Below are 9687 nucleotides of genomic sequence, written 5' to 3'. Positions count from 1 at the left end.
TTTAGTGTGTTAAAAATGATTAAAGAAGACAATTTAGGTGATATGAACAAACTTTATTTAACACTTCATGAAGTGAACAATCTCCTTTCAGAGAACTGCAAAATGGAAGAGACAGCAGAAAGCTTTCATAAAGAATAAAGAATAAGGAAGAAAAAACAAATAGAAAACAAATGATTGGCTGGGGCCACATAGTCAGCCTTGTTTGGGGTGGGAAGGCCCACATTTTGCTTGGTATTTTGGGATTGGCTGACTGGATATATTATGTTTATGGTCAAGCAAAACATTTACAGGACATAAAATTATCTAAGTTTCAGTTTGTTGCTGTGCCACCTTGAGTAGAAGTGGCTCCATTCTGGGCCTAGAAAGTTATTTCAATAGGTGATTATGCAAGAATAAGGAAATGACAGAGAAGTTACTTGGAAGAATTCCACATAGTTTGAATACCCTCAGTATCTTCAACACTTGCTGAATACATTTACAGATGCAGAAGAGGAGTCAAAATAAATCAAGTCAAAAATAAAAATACTTAATTATCTGGATAGGTATCTAAGAATTGCCTTCTTTCTTCCCTTTAACATGGAGCTGTAGCAGTAGAAGAGCAGGTAGTATGAAATCATTACCTCTTATTTTCTTCTTTCAAGGCCTTTGCAAGGAGCTTTCCATGAGGAAGTTCCACATGTTGATGACTCTCTAAAGCTGAGGAAACCTCTTAGAGTAAAACAGAAAGACAAAGAAGGGGAAAGAAAATTAGAGGGTGATTCCAGGTAGTTCAACAACCAATAGGAATTCTAATTGAGAAAAAAGATGAAAAGAAGGAGAAGAAAGAACAAATAGAAGGAAATTATCAAGAACATATATATATTTTTAATTTCCTGGAACTGAAGGCCAGGAATTTACAGATTAAAAGGTGAATAAGTTAAGATCATGCTAACTGATATAAATCAAACAATTCCCTAAATATATAATGGCTTAAACAAAAACAACAACAACAAAATTATGTCTTATTCACATAGAGCAAAGCCTATGATAGTCTTCCAATAATGGGATGAAGGCAAGGGGGTTTTATGAAAAAGAGAAGGGAAATGATTACATGACTAGAAGAAAGGACTCTCTATTGGTGCTAATAAGCGAAGTGATTCTTTAGCTATTGTAAAAAATAATATAAACAAAGCCACTTCAAAATGGAGTCTGAGCTGCCATTCCAGAGGAATTACCTTGTTTGTCTTACTCCTCAACCTTTGGAATGTTAAAACTGAGCACAATAACCTTTGAACTGGGCCTAAAGCAACATTGTTATCCAGACAAGTATTTGTTATGACTACCGGACTGAAAATGAAAGCTGTGCTTTAGAAGTAGTATCATTATACAAGATTATCTGCATCTATGGAAATTCTTTCCTTCTATTCATGTAGTTACTTCCCTTCCCCTCCTCATAAATGCCACTTGCCTTCACTACCTAATTAGAACACTATTTGGGTTTTTGCCTGAATCAGTGCTTCCCAAATAGCTGTTTTTGGGGATCTCAAATAAAAAACGTTGCCTCTCACTTTGGCCTTTTATTTTTAGGTTAACAGTATACATGGCTGTTTACTGATTCTAAAGAATGTCCGTAATTATCAGTTTTGAGATCAGGCTGTCTACTTTCGTGTTAGCTTTACAAATAGTTGTTTAGAAAATAATGTTGGTTTGGCCCAGTCCAAAACTTATTTTGCCCAGTTCAAATATTCCAAAGGTTGAAAAAGCAAGCCATGCAAGGCAGTTCTTCTGGGATGGTGTCTCCCAATCCATTTTAAAATGGCCCTATTTATGTCATTTTTCACAGTAGGTAGGTATCACAACAAAAAGTTATGCAGACACTAATGTGTGGGAGTTGGGAAATAGTTGTGGAATGAGCTCTTAAATTTAGTGTCCTCCCAAGAATTTAAACATTTAACTCAGGAGACAGAACATGCATATGCTCAATATATTGAGAAAGCTGCAAAACATATGCAGTGTATAACCCTACTAATCAGATCTTCAGGGAAGATGAAAGCCAAACACGTGACTCAGGGTGATATACTGGGAATGTGATTTGGAGGTTAAGTGAATTAATATCATGTTCTGAAGATTGCAGAGGCATTTTCATGTATGAGCGCCTTTGAGCTTTACAAAAAGCATTATGCGTAATCATGGCTGATAGGAAATGAAAGGTTCACTGATGTTTATCAATTGTTAGAAAGTATGTCAGCTGATGGGTGTTGGTACCAATTCAGTGCCATTAGGTTCCCCAACTTGGGGTGCAGTGAAAAAGGAAACTATTTGGTGCAAACAGCTTGACTGCCATACAGCATAGTTGTGAGAACAGTTCAGTGGTATTATAGCTCAATTAGGAGACACCGTGGCTATGGAACAACATGGCTGTGAGGCATCCCTGAGGCAAGATGGCCTTGGGGTGAGGCAGCCCTAGGCAAGGCCCCTCGCCCACCTGACAGTTCTGCTCAGTACCACACCAGTCTGTACCAGTCTGCTCCACTCGGCCCTGCTCTGTTCTGCCTGCTCTTCTCTGCTCTGGCCAGACGTCTTCAGTGTTTCAGCTCCAGCCAGGGAAAACAGAGCCTTCACTCTTTGGTGGAAAGGAAAAGTGGTTCTCTGAGCCACAGAGCAGCTGACTTATATAGACAGAAGCCCCTGCTCCTGGCCCCTGGTTGGTCTGTCCTCATGCCACTGAGGGAGATGTAGCTCTGCAAATCCCATTGGACAGAGAAAGCCACAGTCCTATTGGTTGAAATACAATTGCAGGGACCCTTTTATAAGGGCTGGCTCAGATGGCAGGAACACAGTGCAAGCAAGCACTTCAGTGCAGGTTTCTCGCTGGTTTGTGTGAGAGGCCCCTGTTTAGAAACAGCTGCTAGGCTCTGCTTTTAAATTTGAGCCCAATTAGCTACCAGGAGCCTTTCTTGGTAGGTATCTTTTTTCTCAGGGTCCTGAATTATCTGGTGGCAATCGAGTTATTTTCTCCTAATATCATACATACACATGTGCAAGTATACATATACACACACACACACCCTATTTAGTGAATTATTTTTAAGTCACACCTTGTTTGAAGGCAAGGATGCAAAATGCGAGTTAGGGCCTGGACAAATCTTGTGTGACTATTATTAGTTACTACATTGTCAAGTTATGTCAGTCTACTGTCATTTCTCCTAGGGAGAATTCATTGAGAAAAGTTACCTTTCTTCTTTCTTCTCAGCTCTGTTTACCTCTAGGGGCAAGTAGTCTGAGTTTTGAGTGGTGTGGCCTTAATAAAGTTCCCCTCACTTTCCAGCCTGAATAAACAGTCCCTAGGGGCTTCCCATAGTGAAGGGAATACTGTGCTACGTTTTTTCTCATGTACAAAGGCCCCAAGTCTCAACATCTCTGATGAATTGCTCTTTTTTCTCTCTCTGTTGTTCATTAAATGTGCAGTCCCTAAGTATGGGTAGCCAAGCTGTTCCAACAGTAAAAAATATTGTATAAAAATCTTCCCAGTGCACTGAAATTTCATAATATGTATTGGTATGGATCTTTTCATTCATTTTGCTAGACATTTGTTAGATCTTCTTGTGGTAAATGCTAGCTAGCTATTCACCAAACTGGTCTCTCTTCTTCCTGGCACACAAGTAGACCACATTTCCCAGACTCCTTTGGAGTAGATGTGGCCATATGACTGAGTTCTCAGCTATGGAATGTGAGCAGATGTGATTTGTACCTCTTCTGGGCCTGAATCATAACATTTCTTAACCAATCCTCCCAGTTCTTTCTCTACCTACTGTCTTAATGAGCTTCCCAAGACTGCATTCTTTGATCTCAAACAAACGCTTCTTGCCTCTCACTTGGGCTTTTTATTTTTAAGATTAACATGACCTAGTGCTCTTTCTAGGTGAGACATCACTTCTCTATCCCCTGTTATTAGTCTACAAGTCTGAGAATCCTTCTTCTGGGGTGACTTCTGGGAAGTCTTAGAAGTTCTTCCAGACAAAGGCAGGTCCTTTTAAGTTCAAAGAGGACTCCAAGCGATTCCTGTGTATATGGAATAGTTCCATAAGGGCAGAGGGGAGACTGGAAAATAACACTGAATAAGAATCTGTTGGGATGAAATGGTACTTCTTTGGGTCTTCTAAGGAAGTTTCCAGGGCCATAATGGTACTAGGGTGCAAAATGAGCCCAGGGGTAAGTTCATCCCTTTGTTTTTCATGAATTTCATTAATGAATTCTTCTCCGCAAGTCCCAAATGTCACTTCTCAGCCCTTTTTTCCTGGACACTCTCTTCCGCTGTGAGGGTCCTCTCCCCGAGGCTGGGCAAGGCAGACTACCAGAGTGGGGGCTGAGACCACGTGAGCCCATGCTTTTCCATGCTTTTAGTCTTTCCTCCCACCTGGACCTAAATGCCCAGAGCAGCGTTTAGGGTTTTCTTCTTTTTAGCCTCCTTTATTATTATTTTTTTAAGCAGAGAATTTTATCTCAGACCTCTCCCTGGGTTTGGCCGAGCAAGATTGCCGCCTTCCCTGCCAGAAGGTGGCGGTAGGGAGAGCGTCTGAGGAGGTGACTCCGTGAGAGACCTCTGGACCAGACGGGGACTTTTGGTATATTTAGTTTTCTTCTCCCATCTTAGCCGCAACACACTGCCCAGTATAAGAAAATTTAAGGATTGAACTTATTAAAACAAAACCGTTGCTGGTGCTGAAACATGAGATAAAAGTCATAGATATACTTCTGGAGCCTTTAGGGCGTCAGGGGGTGTAGCTCAGTGGTAGAGCGCGTGCTTAGCATGCACGAGGCCCCGGGTTCAATCCCCGGCACCTCCACTTTCACCCAAGGCTCTACTTTTGCACCAAATCCTCCCGGATACATCATTTGCAGGGAACATGTCTGCTGCTACCTCTTTTCTGGTTATTTCATTGTCTTCCAGTAGTTTTAACTCACGCGAAAAACCAGGAAAACAAACCGCCTGCATTCCAGCTTAATTTGCTTTTTAAATAGACGCATCTCTGCTTCAGAGCCTTGACACTACCCTGGGTAGCTGCATCAACAGGCGAAAGATAAAAAGTTGGGGAAGTATCAACTCTCTCCGGATTCCAGAACCCGAAAAGCAAGCGAGACACCAAATTAACAACCTTACAACAGATATGTTTCCCAGAACCATGGACGAGCAAGACACAAAGAAAGGAAAAACAAAAACAAATATGAAATCCGCAGGAAATTATCTTTAGATCTCTTCGTTTTCTGAGCTGTTCCAGGGTCAAGGAACAGAACAAGGAAAGGAAAACTTTTTAATATATTTCCCTACCAACCTCTCTACTCCTTACAGCCTCCCCCTATTTTCTTTCCCCACCCCCTTTTCCTGTCTCCTCCCTCCTTTTTTAATAGTTTATATACATTTGTTTGCCTCGTTATTTCTAACTTTAATTATTAATAGTTACTTTTGAAGTATTATGCAAGCTTCAGCTATAGAAAGATAGCTCTTACTGTGTTTGGTAAATTCTAGCCTCCTCTGACTGACTTGAAGCAGCACTGCTTGTCTAATTTTATTTATTCATTAATTATATATACATATATATTTATTTATTTGTTAAAAAAGGTCATTATTTAAAAAAACTCTGTCAATTACAGTTGACATACAATATTACATTAGTTTCAGGTGTACAACATAGTGATTACACATTTATATTAATATAACAACAAAATGATCACCCTGATAAATCTAGCACCCATCTGACACCATACATAGTTATTACAATATTATTAACTATATTTCCGATGCTATATTTTACATCCTCATGACTACTTTTGACTACTAATTTATACCTTTTAATCCCTTCCCTGCCTTCATCCATCCCTTCAATCCCTCTTCCATCTGGCAACCATCAAAATGTTCTCTGTATCTATGTTTCTGTTTAGCTTGTTCATTTATTTTGTTTTTTAGATGCCACATATAAGTGGGATCATATGGTACTTGTCTTTCTCTGTCTGACTAATTTCACTCAGCATAATATCGTCTAGGTCCATCCATGTTGTTGCAGATGGCAAGATTTCATTATTTTTTATGACTGAGTAATAATATTCCATTGCATATGTGTACCACTTCTTTATCCATTCATCTATTGATGGACACCTAGGCTGCCTCCACATCTTGGCCATTGTAAACAATGCTGCAATGAGCATATGGATGCACATGTCCCTTCAAAGTAGTGTTTTGGGTTTCTTTGGATAAATATCCAGAGATGAGATTACTGGGTCCTTCTTTGTCTCTTATTATATAGCCTTCCTTTCAAAGCCTATTTTGTCTGGTGTAACTATTGCTATCCCATATTTGTTTTGTATTGTTTCCTTTTCCATGAAATACCTTTTTCCAGCCCTTTATTTTCAGTCTGTGTGTGCCTTTCCATTTGAAGTGAGTCTCTTATAGGCAGCATATGTAAGAGTCTTGTTTACTTATCCATTTAGCTACCCTATGTCTTTTTAAAAAGATTTTAATGAAAAAACATAGCTAACATGCAACATTATATCCGTTTCAGCTGTACACCATGGTTATTCAACATTTATATACCTAAAGTGATCACCATGATAAGTCTAACAACCTTCTGACACCATACCCTGCTATCACAATATTATTGACTATATTTCCCATGCTGTACATTACACCCCTCATGACTTATATGGAAATTTGGACCTCTGATTGCCCTTCACCTCCCTCCCTTTTTAATTTTTTAAAAACATTTAAATATAATTTTATTATAGCTGACATTCAATATTATTGTATATAAATTTCAGATATACAGGATAGTGGCTAGACATTTGTATAATTTAAGAAGTTATTTCCCCTGACTAGTCTAGTACCCATCTAGCACTATACATAGTTATTATCATATTATTGGCTATTTTCTCTATGCTTTACTTTACATTCCATGACTATTTTGTAACTACTAATTTGTACTTCTTTATCCCTTCACCTTATTCGCCTTGTCCCTCAACCCTCCTCCCATCTATCACCCCAATAAATCTAGTACCCATCTGACACCATACATAATTATTACAATACAATGGACTATATTGCCTATGCTATACTCTACATCCCCATGACTACTGTGTAACAAGAACTGTTTGTAATTCTTAATTCCTTCCCCCTGTTTCACCCAACCCTCAATCCCCCTCCCATCTGGCAACCATCAAAATGTTTCCTGTATCTTTGAGTTTGTTTCTGTTTTGATTGTTTATTTTTTTAGATTCCAGATATAAGTGAAATCATATTGCATCTGTCTTTCTCTGTCTGACATACTCAACTCAGCACCATACCTTCCAAGTCCATCCATGCTGCCCCAGATGGCAAGAACCCCGTCCTTTCCATGGCCAAGCATATTTCATTGTATATATGTACCACCTCCTATTTATCCATTCATCCATTGACAGACACCCAAGCTGCCTCCACATCTTGGCCATTGTAAACAATGTTGCAATGAACATATGGATGCACACATCCCCTCGAAGTAGTGTTTTGGGTTTCTTGTGGGATTACTGGGTCCTTCTTTGTCTCTTGTTATAGCATTTCAATCTGAAGTGAATCTCTTTTAGGCAGCATACGTCAAGGTTTTGTTTTCTTATCCATTCAGTTACCCTATTTTTTTTTTTTAAAGATTTTTATTGAGGAATTGGGGGAAGGAGAACAGACAAGTTGCTGTCCTTTTGTTCTTCAGTCTAGTTGTGGAGGACGTTGCTTCACTGGCCCAAGTTGGCACCATCATTGCGCTCTTCCCGGGCGAGGCAGATCAGTCGCCGGCTTCTGGAAGTCCGCTCACCGCAGCTGCTGGCCGCTCACGCTGGCTGCTGGCCGCTCACGCTGGCTGCTGGCCGCTCACGCTGGCTGCTGGCTACACACAGTAGCCCATGGTAACCCACTGCAGCAGGGGCTGCAGCCTACACCGTCGCTGGGGACTCACAGCAGCCCAGCTCCAGGTTGAGCTGTTGTTCAGCATCTTACCTGTAGAGGGCAGTGTCACTGGCCCTCATACATGGGATCCGAACCAGGGCCCTCTGGCATCCCAAGCCAGCTCTTAACCAACGTGCCACTCGGCTGACCCAATTTTTTTGTCTTAATATACGCATTTACATCTATGAATTTGGCTCAAAGCATTGGTTTTAGCTGCATCCCATGTTTCTGTGTGTTGTGCATTTATTCTATCATCTATCTATCTTTCTATCTAATATATCTATCATCAATATATCTAACTTGAAAAGTTTTTATTGTGATAAAAAAACACATAACATTAAATATACCCTCATAACATTTTTATGCACACAGGTCAGTAGTGTTAAGTATATTCACATTGTTGTGCAACAGATCTCTAGGACTTTTTTATCTTTCAACTGTGAAACTTTATACCCACTAAACACTAATATCCCCTCTCCCGTCCCCCCAGCCCTGGCAACCACCTTTCTACTTTTTGTTCTATGATTTTGACTACTTTAGATACTTCATATGCGTGGAATTATACATTATATGTCCTTTTGTGACTGGCTTATTTTGGTTAACATAATGTCCTTGAGGTTCAACCATGTTGTAGCATTCCCCTCCTTTTTCATTTTTTATTATTTTTTTCTTTTTTCTTTTTTTAGTGTGAAGAGGGCTCTTGTTGGACACACAAGAGGCAGAGCAACCTCTTAGACAGTTGCTGTTATAGTCTGGGCAAGAGGTAATTAGGGTGTGTACTAAGATAAAGAATATTTACATGAATATGATCCATGATGTTTGTCCACTGACTGATTAATGGGGGTAGAGGCTGTTTATTCAAATGAAACTATAAAGGTTTGAAGCTTGAGAACACAACAAAACCTGGTGCCTGTATGAGGGCAATCAGATTTGGCTTAAATGTATTGAATATAAGGGGCCTTCAAGGAGCCACACAGAGTTGTGGAAGAGACAGCTGTAAACAACACGACTGGAACTTGGGCAGCAACTCAAGGACTAGGTAGGAGGCCATGCCAGTGCGGCAGAAAGGAGGAGACAGGTTATCTGTTGGGCTGTCGGAAAAGTCATGATGTGTTTTTTCTGTTTTTCATTGCAAAAATGCATCATGACTTTTCCGACAACCCAATACTTTAACCCCTACATCTAGGACTGAAAAGTTGTTCATTTCCAGTCTTTTCCTATCACCCATATTTATTAGTGGACTGCAATTTTCATCTCCAACACCTGGCTCATCTTGACCCGAGAGGCCCTGCAATGGGGCCTTCAGGTACCTCATTGTGTCTATGTGGGAAGCGTCACAGCTGGAAAAGAAGCCGGCAGCCCTTGGGTCACTGATCATCCCCTCTTCAGCCACTGTGGAAGCAAAAACACAGCATAAGCCAGCAAGTACCGTGGGGCCAAGGCACCAGAGCAGGGAGGGGTGCTCCCCTCACCACCTTACCCACCTTTTCCTCCCAGCTTCCTACCCCAGAACTGCCTCAGGTCCCCACAGAAGCCTCCTTCCTTTTTAAAAACTGCATATTATTCCACTGTACGTATAATCACATTTTCTTTATCCATTCATCTGTCACTGGACATTTGGGTTGCTTCCACATTTTGGCTATTAAGAATAATGTTGCAATGAACACAGATGTGTATATAGCTCTTTGAGATCTTGTTTTCAGTTCTTTTGAACATATACCCAGAAGTAGAATTCTGGATCA

The 9687-nt window shown here is 40.3% G+C and overlaps 1 non-coding gene across 1 annotated transcript; it reads left to right on the top strand.

Moving 5' to 3' along the window:
- The first annotated feature begins 4754 nt into the window (after window positions 1-4754).
- Window positions 4755-4826, top strand: TRNAA-AGC (transfer RNA alanine (anticodon AGC)). The gene has a single exon. It is a non-coding gene; the product is annotated as a tRNA-Ala (tRNA).
- The last annotated feature ends 4861 nt before the right edge of the window (window positions 4827-9687 follow it).

The sequence above is a fragment of the Hipposideros armiger genome, unplaced genomic scaffold (genome assembly GCF_001890085.2).
Source record: "Hipposideros armiger isolate ML-2016 unplaced genomic scaffold, ASM189008v1 scaffold_1362, whole genome shotgun sequence".
NCBI classification, from domain to species: Eukaryota; Metazoa; Chordata; class Mammalia; order Chiroptera; family Hipposideridae; genus Hipposideros; species Hipposideros armiger.
Note: the sequence above shows the minus strand (reverse complement) of the source record. Positions and strands in the feature narration are given on the sequence as shown.